Source organism: Planococcus citri, chromosome 5, assembly GCF_950023065.1.
Source record: "Planococcus citri chromosome 5, ihPlaCitr1.1, whole genome shotgun sequence".
Classification (NCBI taxonomy): Eukaryota; Metazoa; Arthropoda; class Insecta; order Hemiptera; family Pseudococcidae; genus Planococcus; species Planococcus citri.
Genome location: NC_088681.1, coordinates 14,122,685 through 14,140,383, shown reverse-complemented (window position 1 = coordinate 14,140,383; position 17,699 = coordinate 14,122,685). Strand labels below are relative to the sequence as shown.

The 17,699-nt window shown below is 37.8% G+C and overlaps 1 long non-coding RNA gene across 1 annotated transcript; it reads right to left on the bottom strand.

The window, feature by feature from the left end:
• Window positions 1–8,427: 8,427 nt before the first annotated feature.
• On the bottom strand, window positions 8,428–10,270 carry LOC135847898 (uncharacterized). The gene is made up of 3 exons (XR_010559267.1): window positions 9,241–10,270; window positions 9,088–9,162; window positions 8,428–8,752 (listed from the first exon to the last, which is right to left on the bottom strand). It is a non-coding gene; the product is annotated as an uncharacterized LOC135847898 (long non-coding RNA).
• Between the last annotated feature and the right edge of the window lie 7,429 nt (window positions 10,271–17,699).

The window sequence follows — 17,699 nt, the reverse complement described above, 5'->3', positions numbered from 1 at the left end:
TCACAATTCATCTGGTGAAATTTATTTTTTAAAAAATTCATTTGTATGGTATTTTATGTTGATAAACAAATACACTACACGTGTGGCTATCTCAGTAAGATAAAAAATGAAATCTTATCTATTGCTTATAATGTGTGGGGTAATTGTTGAAAAATCATTTCATTTTATCTAGAAAGAGATAGCTGCGAACTTGTTGTCAAATTATAATTTATTAAAATCTTCAGTTTCACAGAGGTGCAGTGTATGGTATTACCTGGTATTTTGTAGGGGGAGATTATGCATATCTGGGGTGCTGGTTACTTCGATCCTGAGCTTCTAGGAAAGGATTGACGAAAGTAACGAATCTCTCTACATGAACAGGACCCTCTGAGTACCATTGGTTCAGACCGAGAACCTCACGGGGGTCCAACCCTAAATACGAGTTGGGTTTTGATCCAGAATTAATAAAAACTCGTAAATTGTAAATTTACTCCTTATTATTACCTCTGGGCAAGTGACCACACAACCAATATTATCGTAGGACGAAATTTGAGTGTTGGGAAACGAATATTAAATACGTAAATAAGAACACAGATCTTCTTCAAGTACATCTAATTATCTCAAATTACGAGAAAAGAACAACATGAAGTTGATATCTCTTGAGAGTAATTATTGGAGAAGGAAAGGGAAGTTGAGAATTACTACAAATTCGTAGCCTATTCTCGGATTGGTATTTTTTGGATAAAAAATTGGTAAAAGAAAAGGATTAAATACCTGGGATTGTGTTGAGTTGGGAAGACAATATAATTAATTCCAAACAGACCAGGAATTAATTAAAAATTGCTTGTTGTCTGCTTTCTACTTCCGGAAGTTCCAGTACACCTGACTTAATAGAATTAATAATTATAGGGAGTATCACAAGTCAGTGTGAAAAGATTCCCTATCCAATTAAATTGGACATGTAAATAAGAGGCACTTCCGTAAATAGTGACCCCTGAGCTCCACGTACGTGGCTAGTTTCATCCACTGCGTTATAGAACGAATAGAATTAGTAGAATGAATATTCTGACCCCCGAATCCACACTGGTAGCCCCCTAGCCTTGGAGAGTCTAGGAGAGCTGACCAGGCAGTTCGGCAGTACATTGGATACTGACTGTACAGTGAAACTAGCAACTATGAGCTTAGGGTAAAAATGAGTCTGGACCAAGCAGCAGAGGCAGCGGATGCGCGCGTTTCTGGGCTATGATTGGCTAAATATTATGTCATGAGATCGCGGAAATACCCATGTAATTATAGTATCCGCGAGCTGAATATTCGCGTCAGGTTGGGCAATATAAGAAATGTTTTTTCTCCCAGTTAGGTAGCAGAAAAAGCTGTTTTTTCTCCCTCTACAAATGCCCCGATTTAGGTGACAGATGAACAAGGGAGAAATATGGTACGTAAATCAAAAAGAAGCGGGAGAAATAGAATCAATAGAATCAATAATCTGCATGTTCGGCATCGTAGTCTGCGTGCCCAACCTATCAGCTAATCAATAGAATCAATAGAATCAATGATGATCATCCGCGCCCACTGCCCCGAATTATGTAGCATATTTACGTGCTTGTGAAGTGTGTACCGGAAGTAATAGAATTAATAATTCCTACAACTCAACCAAGATATTCCAGGGATAAAGATAGAAGAAAGGTACATGGAAAATTAAACTCAAGAGTAAAAAATACAAAGTAGAAAAATGCATAAAAAGTTACAAAATACAGTAAGTGAAAAATGCAAAAGTAGCTAAAGTAGAGAATAAAAAATAACAACAATATTTACAGTATGAAAAAATGAAAAAGAATATCAGGTATTTTCGTAAATAAAAATTGAAAGTTGAAAATACAATGGAAAAATATGAACTGGAAATATTCAAATGTATGTAAAAAATTCATTTCCATGTATGAGAACAAAATTGTAAAAAAAATTCATTATTTATTATTTTTTTTTTTTTTATTTAGGAGTACCAATGGGAAGAATACATACCGCCTTGAAATCGTGCAGAGTCAACTTACGTGAATGCAGAATCAGCGAAGAAGGTAGGTCTAAATTATTTACTGTGTAATAATCTAGCTTCTTGGTATGTCGACTGAAAGCCACTATGATATGTGGTAGGCTATCATAAATTGAATTTTGGTGATGAATTAATCGAACCAATATAATATTTTCGGCTTGTTTTCCCTGGTACTCGTGTATGGTGTTTACAGGAAATCCTTTGCTGGCTAGTATTTGCTTTTCGTTTTGCGTAAATACTAGGTAATGAGAATCAATAGAATGAGGTAGATTATTGACATTTTTCAAGGTATACAGGTTCATTTCGGAAAATACTTGTGAAGTAGACAGCATTCCATGTTGATAAAATTCTGATAATAATGCTGTAGCGGTAAGAGTGCATCGAAATGAAATGTTCAAAAATTCTATTTCCGCAATTAGATACTCAGGAATGCAGGAAAAATGGATTGATGGTAATGGCGAACGATTAATATACTGTATTTGATGTCTGTCTCCTACTAAAATTACTTCTGAAGCTCCAGCTTTCTCTACAGCAAATATAACTTGACCAAAGTGAATTAAGAAAGCTTCATCAATAAATATTCGAGAGTAGCGGGATGTATTTTGGCTCATCAAATAAGAATCAATAGTTCGATAGTCGCGTCGTAAGATATTTTCATCGATTGAAAATCCATTTTTCTCATTATAACGCCTGCGAAAATTCTCTGCACTGTCTTTTGTTGGGAATAAAACCAAATCACCAATGTTTCGTATATTATCTAAAATGTAGGTAGTTTTACCGCAGCCTGGCACGCCTTGAACTAATTTGAAGCGAGGAATTAATAAATGTTGAAGATTAATATTTTTACACGCAAAGAATAAATCATAATCGCTGAGAATTCGAGTATCTTGCGTAACTACCAGTTTATTAGAATTAATTTTGAACGAATGAGAATTAATATCTGAAAATTTGATTAAATTAATTCCATCACAGGCGTATTTGTAATTGCTATGTCGAGGTGTTTGAGTAAATTTATTAGAATTGATATCGTAGATTCCCAAGTTAAATTTAGGTAGAGTTAATTTTTCTGAATTTTCGCAGCTAGAATGAATAATGCTGGCATTCCACAGTGCTAAAATAGAATTTTGGTACCAAATGTTGATTTGCTCATTTGCGGCATAGAATAAATATGAATAAATATTTTCTTGTAAATCAGCCATTTCTTCAAAATTAATAGAAATAATAGAATAAATAGAAATAATAAATCAGGTTTCAACTAAAAGGTTGTACTCGTTGTAAATGAACAAATGACTAGAAAATAGAAATAATATACATATACTTCGAAATAATAAATAAAAATTGAATCTCGTCGCTGGGAAAAATAAAAAGAAAAAGTTGAATAAATTGAAAAAATAATACTAGCTGCTGATTGGCTTGAAAATTGAACTATTTTTTATGACGTAACACAACCAGCGTTATCAATCACCGAACTGTATTTATCTATTTTAGAAAAAATGATAATTGCGAAAATGTCGATAGAATTAATAATACGTGATAATTAACACAAATCATTAACGTCGTTTTTCAGCTCTTCTAGAGCTCGGAGAGTTCGGTCGCTTGAGGTATGGTTTTCGTAGTCGCTTATCAGCTAGATATGGAATTAATCCCAGCAAGATTTCGAGATGGAAACTCTGCGATAGAATTGGAAGATTATTTTCGGCCGGATCTTGTCTATCGATGATCGTCTCAATCTCATGGAGGTAGATTATTCGTCGAGTGCTGCTTAACAATACAGCGGTGTACCGGAGCCAAGCGCGAAAATCTTTGCAGAGTTGAGTGTTCTCTTTAGTAATAATCGGTGGTAGTAAGATTATTTTCGATACGTGTGTATTCTTTATAAAACAAATCAGTTCCTTCGCGTCGTCAGTAATATCTTCCAGCTTACGTTTGTCGGCAATGTCGCGATGTCCAATTGATAGTATGATATACTTCGGCAGCACGACAACAAATTTGCGCAAGTTTGATTGTAAGTCTTTGATGGTGATCGAACGGTTGATGAATAAATTATTAGGCAGCTGATTGATAAGGTCAATATTTCCTGCTACAGCATCGTCGACTATGCCATTAATGATCCCATCGCCAATTATCCAATAACTTTGTAGAAAATAAACCGGTTCGCGGCGACGATCTGAACGCTTGAGTTTTCCAGCCACTAAATAGAAGTAAAATTGTGGCTCTTGACAGTAATTTGTCATATCGCGTGGAATTTGTCGATCTAAATAGAATGGTAGTTCTGCTACCAAAGCGTGAAATGTTGCTGTAGTCACGATGCCATTTTGAGGAATGCGAAGCTTCGAAAATACGCCAAATGTTGGATCGTGATAATATGTAATAGGCTGACTTGTTCTTATATCGATTCTGTTAATTTTTAATCGAGCATTCTCTCTGTCTACAGGTATAATTGGAGCTGGAACAGGCGCCGCTTCGTGTACGTGAGCTGGAGCTGATGGCTGGAGTACTGGATGAAAAACTTCTTCGAAATTTATATCTGAGGTAGTCGAAGATGCCGAAGAAATCGAATATTGATCGCATCGTCGAGCAGGTACGTAACTGGATGTTGAAGGCTGAGGTTCGGAATTATCGGCGGCAAAGCTTTCTAATGCTGCACGTAATTTTTCAACTGTAATCGTAGGTTTAGCAGACGTACCGGAATCAGATGGCAGCGGCGAATCGATTTTGGCTGGAACAGCAGCTTTTTCATCATCGGAGCTCGATTCGGATAGATTTATCTCAGGAATGGCGATCGCTGGCATCGACGCTGGAGCGGAGGTTTGTAACGTTTTGATCAGCTTATCTTTCTCTTGAATTTCTTCGGTTAATGCTGCATTTTGTCGTAGAAGCTGTCGAAGTTCGGAAGCGAGCTGGGAATTACGTTCGTGCTGATTATTCATCGCGATATTCATCTCAGTGAGCTGAGCTCTGGTAGCGTTATTGATGATGAGGCGAATGCTTTCGGCGATTGGTGATTTTTGAACGACGATCTCACGTAGCGCTTTGATATCAATATTCGCGACGCACTTTTTGAACGGACAAGGTATTTTTCGCTCTTTAAGAGATTTTGTTTTAATCATAAAGCACTTCAAGTGCACCAAATGGTTACACTCCTTACCAGTGATTAATACCGCAGGTCCAGTGGCACCGGATGGAGGAACAGCTAGCGAACCGTCACAGAAAGGGCAGACAGCTATCGAGAGCTCACAAGTATGATCAATTTCCGCGTTGGCCATAGCACTGGCAAATTAATTAGAATTAATAATTATAATTATAGAATGAATGACCGGAAACTCGAATGAATAAACGGCTTGATTAGCGAACGAACTGAACGGAGACATACGATCGTTACGAAGAACAGATTACTTATGAAGACATAATCAGTACTTGCGTAAATTCCTGATGAAAAAATGGCCTAAAAGGCTGCTGGTGGAAGGGATTATCTTGCAAATATCTTGTTAAATGTTGGGTAAAGGGAGTAGAAAGCTATCTGCGATAGCTGTAGATTATCGCTAGATGTCTGGCAAATTCTATATTTAATCCCTTATCTATTGTAGACAGCATTGTTAGAATAATTGCATGTTAGATATATTTGCTGATAATTCTTGTCTGTATGCTATTTTTATTCTTGAATAAATAGAATCAATAGAATCAATATCGTGTATTAGTAAATTTTCTTTTTGACGAACCATTTTCAGCAAATTCCACCTTCTCACCAAATAGAACAAGTTAAACTCTGTCAGGATAGGTAAAATGTACTCGTGGACATTCTCAAAGCAAAATGAACAATCTCCGAGTTGGTAATTAATGATATCAACGTTGTATGATGTTAAAATAAAGTCGAAATATAATATTTACGCGTTCACGATGAAATAATATGAAATAATAACTGAAACTTCTTTGAAGAGATGAAATTAGGAAACTATGTGTATAAAACGGCTATTTGAATAAATAGAACAAATGGCAATCATTCCCAGTATTATTATTCAAACGACGTATCGTAGTATCACCATTCTCTTGAACATATTAAATGATAATTATTTACAGGTTAAGAACTCAAGTAGGATCTTCTCTGTCGAAATGATACGATATAATGAATTGCGCTTAGTGATATGCATTTCTTGTTATGTTGATTTTGCACCGTAAGTAACCGAATCAATGGAAGCTGTAGGTTTAGAAATAATAGAAAAAATAAAATAATCATATTCAGGCCATCTTCTTTTTTATTCTTTATCTTCTGCATAATACAAGGCAAAAACATAACTCACAGCTATTCGTAAATATAATAGAACAAATTGAAATAATAATAGAATGAATATAACATAGAACAAATAGAAATAATATTCGAAAAACTCAAAATCACGAACTTAGAATTAATAGAACTAATAACAACAGGTAATTACGTAAGTACCCGTTAGAAAGAAAAATGCAAAAAAAAAAATTCAATCAATTAGATTAATTGAAGGTAAACTGGGAAGAAAGAGTAATATACGAAGACATGTAAAATAATAAGAATGATATCGAAAATAACAGGCTTTGACAAGGAGGTAATATCGAATACTCAGCCGAATCGCCATGTCTTCGTAGTAAACTTAGAAATAATAGAAAAAATAACAAAATTCACAAATTCAAATAACGAAAAATAGAAAACAAAGGATTTACGCTAGTACCGGGAAGAATTAATCGAAATAACGCAACATATGAGCCAAATGGTAGATGATATCGAAATGTACGAACGGATGCGCATATATAATGCCGGCGAGGTCGGCATGGTAAGGCTGGACGCGATCTACTGTTTCTTCCAAAAATTGCAAATAGGTGACCCGAGACCGGTCTAATTGAGGCAGGATTCCTCGCTGCCAATCGCGGTACGATCTTCTTATTTCCGCATCTGGTCGTCGATCAGCGATGATTATCGGAAGGATGAGAATTCGCTCTACGTGTTGGTCGAGCAAAAATTGAATCAACGCTGACGTGTTTATTCTGGCAGTGTGCTCGGACTCAAGCGTTAGGTCGTGTCCTCCCATGGCCACTACGCAGAACCGTGGGATGTTGCGGGCGTGTTGTTGAATGTTGTGTCCCAAACGTTTGGCCGAAAGAAAACTTCCCGCGAAGCGGCTACGGTCCCAGCGACTCTTTAACGTTGGATCTCGTCTCAGCGGTTCTCTCGCAACACCGTGGGCAAGACCGTCGCCAATCACCCACCATCCGTTCAGGAAAATATGGGTGGTTGGACGGCAGTCGTCCGGTGACCAGCTCGTGTAAACTGAAGAATACATCTGCTGGCTATGCAGAGTATACTCGTGACGAAGCTCGCGCTGAATCTGCGGGTTGAAAGTATAGCCAGACTGGTTCAAAATAGCCATAATATTTCCACGTCGATGTGGAAATACAGCGCTCTGGACGCCACCATCGTAGACGCGTATTTCGCGCCTCGTTCTGAAGTCTTCATACGGGGCGTCTTCATCATCCAGCAGCGGTTGGTTGCGAGGTTGATGATCATTGCGCTGTTTGGTTGCATTCCGCATGACGTGGTTTACCAATACATTGCTGGAATTGTAGAAAGAAGAGAAGACGTTACGAGTACTAGGCTGGAAAGGCTCGCGAAATCGCGATGGTCCAGCAACGTTTCCTGCTTCTCCCAGCTCTGGCGCTACTAAAACTGGTCCAGAATTCGATGGGTGAGGCTCTTCGAGGTTTACATCGTCGAGATTAGGAGCGGACGGAGCCGGAGTACTGATCGAAGATGGAACTGGCTCTGGAATCACACCATCTTGAGCATCTCGCTCTTGGTCCATACGGCGCTGCATCTCTCGTTCTTCTGGAGAATAAATAGAATTAATTAGAAACAATTGATCAAAATCACGATTAGGTAAAGTGATTTCAGAATTTGAGATGCGTAAATTTGCATTAGAATTAATAGAATTACCGTTGGTTTGAACGAATCCTTCAGCGAATGCTCGATCAATTGGTTCATTGAGGTCGTTGCGCTCATCGACGTCCTGGCGATCGTTGGCTTCGTTATCGTTATTTGCGTAATTCTCTGGAGCTTGATCGTCCTGATTTTCATTCCCAGTAGCTCGATTATCGTGATTCACCATCTGCTGCTGTGCACCGGCGATATCGTCGTCGTCATTGTTATCTCGACGGTTGAGATCGTCTTCGAAATCTGGGATTATAAAACGAGTATCGATGATGAAATTGCTCCATCTTGGAATATATCGATGTGGGCTGTAATCAATATAATTACCTTGGTAATCTTGCGCTGGTCGCCTGAGTCGAGTAATTTCGCGTTCTAGGTCTGCGATTCTTCCGGTCATAATTTCATTCTGCGCTACAGCATCGCGAAGCGAATCATTTAACGTATTGATGCGCTCACGCTGGAAATCAATCGTGTCGCTGAGATTCGCGATTCTATGCCGGTGTCCAGAGTTGGTGCAAATATTTTCGGGCGTCTCATAGCGGAAAATAACACTGTGATAGTGTTGTCGAATCAAAACCGCACCGCAACTTCGATGTTGACATTTTGCGGGGAGATAGCGGAAATTGCCGGCGGGCGTACGTTGCTCAGTTAAGCTTTTAACGCACTCGCGATGGTAAGTATGTGGACAGGTTTCATTCCGTACAGTTTCTTGTCCTGCCTCGAACTCCTCCCCGCAGTACTGGCATACCGGAACACGATACCTTTCCATTGGCCTAGAGGACAGAAAAGAATCAGTGTCTGATAAGTTATCGCTGGAATCTTCGATACTAATAGATTGGATAAAATCCGTTGGAAAATCTAATCGAGAAAAATTAGGTTCGTAGACACGTATGTCGTCCATGTAGAAAGTATTACACAGCGAATCAATAGAATTTTCCCACAGCCCTTCTCTGAACTTTGCTCGATCGAATTCGCGCTGTCTCAGGAAGGAGGTAGAGTTTGGCTTCTTGAACGAGTATTGATTGCCATTCCATGTGATAAATTTATGAATATTCATATCGATAATAGAATTAATAGAAGTAATAGAATAAATGGAAATAATCAATACCTTTTTCACGAAAATCGTAGCGAACAAACGAACAAATCTCAGCAAAACAACCAATGATATAGCAGAACGAATAAACTGGAGAAATAGCAGTGCGTAAGTACAAGTTTCACGAGCGAAATAGAAATAATATGAATAAATTGCTGGTCAATTTACCTTTCCGCAGATTCCGGTTCAATAATCGTCGAACAAATTAATATCTTCGTAAATTGAAACAATTAATCACAGCAACTAGGTTCGATGCTAGATGAACAAAGTAGAATGAATAGAATTAATCGTTCGTCTGGATTTTTGGTTGAAATAGAATTAATATGTCGTACCAGTAACAAAACAAAGCTGGATCATATCGTGAATAAATTCTTGAACAATTCGGTTCACCAATCAACGAAAATCTGCGATGAAACACTCAGATTAGTAAATTGACGATGAAAACAGCAATGTACTTAGGCTAGCTGGTAAAAATACACGTACAGAACCGAAGTAAATGTTGAATTTTGATTTATTCTTTCCCAAATTTGAAAGATTACTTCAAATAGAACAAATAGAATAAATAGCACGTGAAAATTTCGTAATTATCTTCAATTTGAATTAATTATTAAAACAATGGCTGTCTAGGTAGCCTAAAGCACGTGGTGAGATGGTAGGTACGAATGTACGTGTGTTTTACAGCAGAATCGGTAAACCATGCAAATTATTAATGATGAAATCAACACTTGTACTTACGATTCAATAGAACAAATAATTCTCCAATCAATACGTCGTATTATCCACCTTGATCGCAATGAGGTTGTAAACAAATAGCTGGAATTTTCAAAATGGTTTAAACGATCGAACAAATGTAAAAAAAATAGAGTAGACGAACCAAGAAAATACAGCACTGCGTAAATCTTACCGATTATAGAAATAATAAGAACGAAATTAAACTTTGAAAGAATAGAAAAAATTTCACCACGTTAGAGATGTACGCACTAAACACAAAGAGAAGCAAAAGTCGAATGATGAAATGGTAGGTATGATGCGTAGGCTTAGGCTGTCGCTGCTATTGCTGGGTTTTTCTAGGAACCGATAAGGATCATTGTTAATCGAAGCTTGCTTCTTATCGCAACCCCCTTCCCTCTGTACGTATAATATCGGTCTGCGACTGTCTATTTTCGTATACTAAGCAAAGATTTGCTTGTCGATGATGGTTAGGCGTAGCTCAGCTCGTCGATATAAATAGAAGAAATATGTACAAGGTCGAATTTTTGTTGATTTTATTTGATAGATTAAAATAGAAATAATACACGATTAATAAAATGAAATGAAATGACATTTCTCTGTCTGGAAAAAATACACGTTATGTACATCATGAATAAATTGAACAAATATCAATCAACCGGAAATTACGCAAATATCGGTCGAATTCATAGTTGGTTAGCTTCTTCTAAAGATTGAGTGAATTTTACGATACGGTACGCCATTTCAGCGTAGATCAGCGGGTTTGAATAATAATTTCCAGCTCCATCTTTGTAGAAAGGATCCGCTCTATCTGAAATTTCTTCAAGGCTGGTTGCATATTTTAAGATCTGTGGGTCCATTTCGATTAAATCGGTACGAAGCCACTTTCGAAATTTCCCACGTAGCAAATGATCTGGTAGCATATTTGAATTAATATTAGGTAGAATTAAAATGTCTTCGACGCCTTGATCTAATAGAAAAGCAATCAGCTCCTTTGTGTTATAGCAACACTTATTGAACGTTTCTTTCAGTATATCATGGCAGCCTATAGATAGGATGATTCTTTTTGGAACTAGAATTTTATGATGCTTGACATTATGCATCAAACGCTTCGCTGAAATATTCGTACCGGACACCTTTGAATTATCCCACATCTTTATAACTCTTTTTTCTTCTTTGACAGCATATCTTGCAATTGCATGCGCGATGCCGTCGCCAATCAGCCACCAGCCGTTAATGAAACAATGCATAATGTGCATACCGTCGTACCTGCTTAATGAAATGTAGCGGCTTATGTAGAAATGCTGCTGAGCGTAAGTGTAATGGTCTTGATAATCTGGCGGCATGATTGGACCGTAATCGCAATTTTCGCTGACCAATTTGTCTTCTAAATTATCCCATGTAATTGGGAGAAAAACATCCTGGTAGCTGCCATCAAAGCGACGAATTCTGATGATATTTTCGGCTTTATTTACGTAGCGAAGCGGATAACAGTTGTCCAATGGGTACATTTTTCCAGGAATAAATTGAAATAATAGACAAAATAGAAATAATAGAACAAATTAAAATTCTTCTTCTTTGAAATAGTATTTATACGGCTCTGCAGCAATGAGTAAATTCGTACGAATCAATAGAATGAATAGAATAAATAGTGGTAGAATCAGTATTTATTTGTATTGGGACATTTGTGAACAAGAGATGTTAGCTGAAGTCGGTTGAAAAATATAATGAACAGCTTTTGAAATGAAACTTGCGAGGTAGGTAGAAAAATAATCAACATGTTAGGACCGGAGGGTCGGAGGGCATTTGCGACCAATCAGGAAGCTCGGATAACAACTCAACGAATTTCATTCGCTGCTCATGATCGAGCAGGTTCAGAATCAAAGAATTAACGTGTTTAAAACGCCTTCTACCTGTCCGCGGCCCGTCTTCCGGTGCGTCAGTACCTTCGTCGTAATTGATATTTTCGCGCTTGCGCATATTATATCGCAAATTAGCTTGATGTTGAATATTTTCGCGAGATTTTTCATCTGGAACTACCTGAGATAAAACAGCATCAAATTGCTTGGAATCATAATCATTATTTTTCTTCCGAAACCGCTTACGAATCTGAGTAAATTGATCTAATTTTTCCTCATCGTTCATTTCGCTGAATTTACGAGTTTTCTTCTTTGGTGGAGCTTCAAGCTCTTTAATAAAGTTTTCCAGCAAATCTCGATGCTCAGCAAATTGCTTCATTCTTTTCTGTAAGGAGCGATCATCGTATTTGGAGCACAATTTTGGTTCTTCGCGTAGCTGCTTAAAATGATGTAGGTTGAGGTAGGTCGTAATTTGACGTACGTTGATAAGCCTCTTATCAGTCTTGTCAGCAACCTTTTGAACTTCGTAACAATTTTTCCCCGCGTGAGCCACCACTACATATGGCCCAAACCTTTTTGGAAAAAGTTTAGCTGAAGCTCCTTTATCTGCCGATGATAGCCTATGATTGGTTATCATAATAAGTTCACCTGGCTTAAATATTCGCGGGTCACCAAAACGCTTATTATGTTTCTGCTCCCGGGATTGAAAATCTAGCTCACGCTGCTCCTTGATATATCTGATAAGAGCTTGATGATTCGTGAGTTTCTCAGCTGCTGCGATGTCAAATTCGGTAGTATATACAGCTTTACGAGCGAGTCTATCAGCGGTGAAGTTGCCAAAATCAGTCTCTCGCGCATATACATGAGTAAGTTCAAATAAGTCAAACTGAGATTTCAGCTGGATGATTTCCTTAAATATTTCTTGATGATGAACTGGCTTCTTTGCAGAGTTTTTCCAGTCGTTATCAGTCCATTTAGAAAAAGTATCATTTACAGCTGATGTCAGGTATCGGGAATCAGAAATTACGTGTAATCGAGTAATTCCTTGCTTAATAGCAATTTTCATTGCGGTAAGTAGTGCGATAGCCTCAGCTAAGTTATTAGTAGGTGAATAATCTTTGTGGTTGATTCTTTCGGAAACATTTTGTTTACCCTCAGGATGCCAGCAGATGCCAATTCCAGCGATTGCGTCGTCTGAACCGTTATTAGCGCATGCGCCATCGATCGATACCCAAACAACGTTATCAACAGAAGTGTAAACATTGTTGAGTAGGTCAAGTTTCGAGTTCATTAAATCTTCGCTAGTGATAGATGGTAAATCTTGACGTTCTTTCTTCTCCAGTAATTTGCGTAAATGATATTTGGCATTGAATGTTACTCTTCCAGTAGGAAGGTCGGTTTCAAATTCTGCAAGTTGCCATAATTTGTCTGGAGGAACGTTGACATCATTCGGCGTATTATTAATTTCTTCTTCAATTTCCTTGACGTAAGTACTCCATCCATGGTGTGAGTACGCACCATCTGCATTAACATTCATTTTAATCCGTAAACGGTCTCCAATAATGCGCATAGTTCTCTCAACTAGATTTGATTGAGGATTGTGCGCTGTTGAGTGTCCAATCGCTATCTTATATTTCTTCAATAATTTACGCCAAATCTTGTTGGTAAATTGAGTAGCGTTATCTGTAATTATTTTACGAATTTTATACTTTTTAGAATGAATTTCTTTAATTACAGCTTCCATAGCGTTGGCAACAGTTTGCTGGAGAATATCTTGAAGTGGTGATAACCAAACTTTTCCAGAGAAAACATCCTTCGATACCAAGAGATATTTCGGCTGATTGGAATAATTTGAAATCGGTCCAAGAATGTCTACAGAGATCACATCAGCAAGTCCGTATGAATTAGTATATCCAAATTCGAGTGGTTTCTTTTCTGAATAAGTTTTATTTGCTTTGCTGTGCAAACACTCGCTGGTGATAAAACGAATAAAATGCTTCGCATTGGATGAGTAGTACATACGACGGAAAATAGCTTCAAGCTTGTTAGCTCCAACGTGGCCGTAAGTCTCATGAAGAAATAGAATCATGTCTTTGAAGATTTCGTCGGGCAGCACTGGAACACGGCTCTCATCTGGGTAATTGAAAATTAATGTTTCTTTGTTATCAATCACTTCAATTGAATAACGTTTAGCTAGGTTATTTTTAATTTGTACTCCTCTCGCATCTAAAAATTCATCTGGTGTTTTTAATCGACGAAAAATATCTGCGCATTTTGGATCACGTTTCTGAAATAAACTGAGACGATTGAGATAATCCAATAAATGAGAACGAATACGCAGTGAGAGGTCATTTTCTTCGGTAATGAAATTGGAACAATTCGCACTGTTAATAGTTAGTTCGGGAGCCTGCATTCCGAACCATTTCTTGTGTCTTCTTCGTAGGTCGTAAATCAAATTGTAGCAGTTAAATAACGTAATCCATCCAGCGGCTTTTCTGTGAACCTCTGCGATGGTCTCAAATTTATGTACAATTGAAAGTAAATCGCTACGAACATGAATTGTTCTGCCATGGAGCCATAGTTGTAGTTTTTTGATGCTTTTGGCTAAGGTATACATTTCTCGTTCAATTAAAGTGTACTTCTTTTGATGCGGCTTAAAACTATGGCTGGTAAATAGAATAATTTCGTCTTGTCCTTCGTAGTTTTGATACAAAACAGCATTCATAGCATCATTAGATGTGTATGTATCTAGGTACAGGTCTATCTTGTCTCGAGCTGGAACTAATTCGAAGTCTTTCGTATATTCTTGCTTCAATTTCTCGATAGCTGCATCTTGCCTTGGTCCCCATTCGAAGGGTACATTATCGCAAGTTAACTCGTACAAAGGTGCAATAATTTGTTGATATTGAGGAATAAATCTTCGATATAATCCGGTCAAGCCAATCAGCTCGAGAATCTCGATTTTATTCTTGAGAACAAATTGACCGCGTTTCGTGTGTTTTGCGATGTAATCGTTAAATTTGTCAATTTTACATGACTGCTTTGAAATTCTGCCAGGGCTAAGATCGAATCCTAAATGCTCAGTTTTTCCTTTGAAAAATGTAGTCTTTTTCGCATTTAAACGTAGATTGTTGATTCGTAGAATAGTAAGAACTTCCACCAATAATTCCAGCATGTATTCGAATGTTGCAGAACGAAGAAGAATATCGTCGACGTATTTGGTGATTCCAGCTTTATCCGGGATGATATCGTTGACCATATTTACAAACAGCGCTGATGAAACTTTCAAGCCATATGGCAAACGAATAAATTGATAAACGCGTCCATCGACTTGAAATGCACAATACTTGCGTGAAAATTCATCCATGACCAACTGCCAAAATCCTGATACGAAATCGAGCGTACAAAACAGCTTTGCTTCAGCATCTTGAGTAATAATCCTGTCAAGTAAACCAGCTTCATTGTAATTCTCTGCTAATATTGGATTTAAATCCACAGGATTCAAGCAAACGCGGATTTCCCCGCTTTTCTTGACGTTGACTACAATGGGGTTTACATAAGTTGAATCTGAAGGTTCAATGACATTTGTTGCCATCATTACTTGAAGTTCCTTATGTAAGTCATTCATTAATTTCTTTGATGGATTATACTTAGCTCCTCTGTATCGAATATCTTTAGTTGGAATGTTGAATTTTAATCGAACTCTTTTCCCGGTATATTTTCCAGGAAACTTTGAAAATATGTCACGAAATTCGCTCAAAACATCGAAAGCTCGTTCAGCTTGAGAAACAGTAATTCTTCCAGCAGTAACAGCATCTTGAAGGTCAGCTTCCAGTCGTTCGATAAATATATCTGGACCGTCGTCTATAACTCCATCAGGTAATCGGTGATAATTGTTAAACATATCTGTTCGTCGTAAAATGTTGTTCATTTCTAATCTGTATTCATCTTTCAGTTTCCCGCCGAAAATATTCAGCTTACCTTCGTATTGCTCAGGCGTCAAAAAGTCTACCACTTCAGTATGTACTTTTGTAGATGGCCGGCAGAGTGCTTTTCGGCGCTTGATTCTCGGTTCAATTCCAAGATACTCCATCGACTGGGTTCCAATTAAAAATACATGATTACAGCCTTTCAGCACATAAAAAGGTATTTTCAGTGCGTGTTTTCCTAAGTATAATGTCGGTACAATAATGTATCTTGCTGTTTCAGCTTCTTTCGAATCAGCTAAAATACAAACAGCTGGATTCTCTAGCTCGATAAAATCCAATTCATCGGAATGGTGTCGAATCAGGTGTAAAGCTGTTTCCTCTGACATTATATTTGGCACTGCCCCAGAGTCAAGCTGGGCTGGATAACAGGAATTTCCAAGTCGTAGTGGAATTACGCAGGTAATGGTGTCATTTCTTTCGTGTAATAATTGCGATTTTAAATTATCGTTCATTTCGGAGACTTTTATCGGTACTTTCGTAAAAGATGATGATTTCAAGGCGTTTTGTTCTTCTTGATTGACAGATATGCGATTAACCATATTGACTGAATATGCTGGAAAATAACGATACTCGGGAGAAGAAGACTGGGATTCTTCGTCTTCAGCCTGCTCATCTTCCTGCGCTGAATCGTGCTGGACATTTGTTTCGGGAGCATTTGCGTCGGGCATACCGGAAATGTCATGCGAGTTATCTGTTGTCTCGGTGAGAGTGTCTGATGTATCGCTGGCAGATTGATTTAAGGTATGCATCATTTCAGCTGCAGCTTCTTTATTAGGACAGTCTAATATTTCTTGAATTAATTTTAATGAATTCGCTGTCATATGTTGTAGTGAGCCATCTGGTCGAGCAACAAATCGAGCATTCGTGTCATCTTCGGTAGTCAAATCAGTAATGGTTACAGGATCACGTGAATCCATGAAGCGCTTGGTTGGATCGCAGAAAGTCTCAAGAAACTCAAGAATTCTTTCTCGTCCGGTAATTCCAAGGTTGTAATAATCGCCTTTGTCGTTTAAATAGAAACAATTTTTATCAGGAATCACATTGTCATTTTCATCGCAGGCTACGGTATACTTGGTTCCAACGAGTATATTTTCCACAACTTCAGCGAAGAATATTGATGGATACAGCGAATAGCGTATGTTGCGAGTTGAACAGACATCTAGAAGGATATGACGAAAATCGAGCCATCTCTTGAATGAAGTTGTTGGTTCATCTCCAGCTTTCGGACGAACTGGAGGAAATATTACGAGTATGTCTTTAAATTGTTTATTTACTAACAGTCGAATTATTCTATCGAAATAATTCTGAACGTATTTCATATCGATTGATGAATTATTCAGCTCAAAATCGCCCATCGAAATTAATACATGTTGTTTGGTGAATGAAGCGTTTTCAATTTCATGAGCTAATTCTTTCAATAAAATGACCTCTTTTAAATAAGGTTTTTTATCGAAGTCTAGTTCTGGCATTCCATATTTGATATAATAAGCCAGACCATCACCAATAATTTCGTAGTCATCGAGTGCTGATGGAATTCGATCGAAAGTAATAGAATTAATAGAATTAATTACAACTCCTCGTCCCCCGCTTGGCTCGCAGGGGACCTCCTCAAGTTTTTTGGCTTGACAACTTCAACTTCAGAGTCTTCGCCGTCAGAGCTTGAGTCAGTATCTCGCTCCTGATGATTTTCTTCTTCTTCTTCCTGATTGTCCATTAATGACTGATAAATATAGGCGCACTTTTCCAAATCTTCGGCAGTGATACCTAAGGAATTCAAATATTTGGTTGGAAAACGGAATGAAGGTTAGTTCGGTGGTTGTTTAGGGTCTTTGGATGCCCCAGCGCCGGTGTTGGTACCACTGGTACTTGGTATAGCGTCGTTAGCTTTCGGGGCATTTTTTCCCTTATTTCCAAGTTTATTGAACAAATTTTTAATCGCACGTCGATCAGTATTTCGGTTCGGAGTGGACATATATGGCGGTACCCAAAATTTAGTATAAGGAGGAATGGTTTGATCGTTAACTTCAGCGTTGGCATTAACGTATTCTTC